We start from the raw sequence: 1,790 nt of genomic DNA on the forward strand, positions 1-1,790 counted from the left end.
ATAAAACTGCTGCTAAATTTGCAGCTAACACCAAACAGTCCTTAAAGGTTAGAATTCCAATCTAATCAGTACTTTCAATCCATGATTAACAGGTCTTAATAATTTCATAAATCGTTATATTAGACGGACAATAATAAAAGTCAAAAAAGAATTTAGTTATATAGAACAAGATAAATACTCTCTCCTCTTCTTTACTGGCAGTAATAGAACATATATATCTATTTTAACCAAAAAAAAAAGAAATTACTCTTTTTAAGATAAACATCTTGAGGTCTCCTATAGAAAGTCTGGTAATATGGAAGTTAATTCAAGCCTGACTCTCTCTCTCTCTCACCAATCCTCACGTCCCGTGCATGGGTGATGGGACTACTAGGGTTTTGAGAAGTCAAAAGAGAGACCGACGCGGTTTATGAGAGTTGTTTGATTTTCGTGAGCGGTTTACGGTTCATGCCAACCAACCTCTTCTATGTTGTATATCAGACGGTTGAGTCCCATCCACCTGTTTACATGTATATAAGTAAAACCTTCCAAAAACATTGAGAGCCCAAACAATTGCGTATTTCCTATTCCAGGGTTCCCGACTTCCCGTTTCCCTTGCAGTTGCAGAGAAGGAACTGAAGAAAGAAGATGGTGGTGGGTCTGAACGCTGGTGACCGCATCAAGGGATCGTGGAGCCCCGACGAGGACGCCAAGCTTACAAGGTTGGTGGAGCAGAACGGACCCCGTAACTGGTCTCTTATCAGCTCTGGCATACCTGGTCGATCGGGGAAGTCATGCAGATTAAGGTGGTGTAACCAGCTAAGCCCCTTGGTCCAACACCGCCCTTTCACCCCTGCTGAAGACGCTATTATCATCAAGGCCCACGCTACCCACGGCAACAAGTGGGCGACCATTGCCCGCCTCCTCCCTGGTCGGACTGATAACGCTATCAAGAACCATTGGAACTCCACCCTCCGTCGGCGACTCGCCTCCGAGTCGTTTTCCGCCACGTCCGATCCTGAGTCAGAGTCCGACTCCGTCAGGAAACGCCGTTGCCTCCGTGTCTCTCCGGAAAACAACAGTTGTAACGACGACGACGACGCCGATGAACAGCGGAAGGCCGAACCGGCGACGTTGCTAACGTTGTCACCGCCGGGGGAGAGTTTAGGGACGGCCTACGGTAAGGTGGAAGAGGAGGTTGTGGTAAAAAGGGATAGCGAAGAAAGGGAGAAAGAGAGATGTACGGTGGAGATTAAAGATATGTATTTGATGAACATAGTGCAGCGTATGATTGCGGAAGAGGTTAGGAACTACATTGATAAAGTACGAGCTAAGGGAGAGCTTGCTCTTGGGTTCGAATCGGGAACCGATCAAAATACCCATAACACTTGGGAGCTGAGAAATCGAGATTAATAAATAATAATACTTCAATTAATCTATTTTTCGTTTAAAAATTTTATTCTTTATTTTCCTCCTTACTTCTTGTTCCTCTGTTCTTTACAACTGTATAAAGATTTAAATACAGCAAGTGTATGGAAGAATCGAAATATCGAACACCATTTCTCCTTCCCTTTTTATCTTCAATTCTTCGTTGTTATATCACCAACAAAAAATAACCCCTTCATTGTCATGTTTTCCTTTTCCCTTTAGTTTTGATTTTTGAACACAGAAGTTAGGGTTAGGAGGTGCCAAAATCCAGGCCTGACTGGAGGGCACTGTTACGATAGGGACCCGGTTATCATGTTCTAAGAATAATGAAGTCAAAACACATTCACCTTTTCGTTTGTTTTGCCAACTTCGGTAGATTTGTT

General features: G+C 43.5%; 1 pseudogene; it reads left to right on the top strand.

Annotated features, from left to right (window-relative positions):
- Window positions 1–349: 349 nt before the first annotated feature.
- LOC104594947 (transcription factor MYB77 pseudogene) lies at window positions 350–1,563 on the top strand (annotated as a pseudogene).
- The last annotated feature ends 227 nt before the right edge of the window (window positions 1,564–1,790 follow it).

This window comes from Nelumbo nucifera, chromosome 2, assembly GCF_055504915.1.
Source record: "Nelumbo nucifera cultivar China Antique chromosome 2, China Antique-T2T, whole genome shotgun sequence".
Classification (NCBI taxonomy): Eukaryota; Viridiplantae; Streptophyta; class Magnoliopsida; order Proteales; family Nelumbonaceae; genus Nelumbo; species Nelumbo nucifera.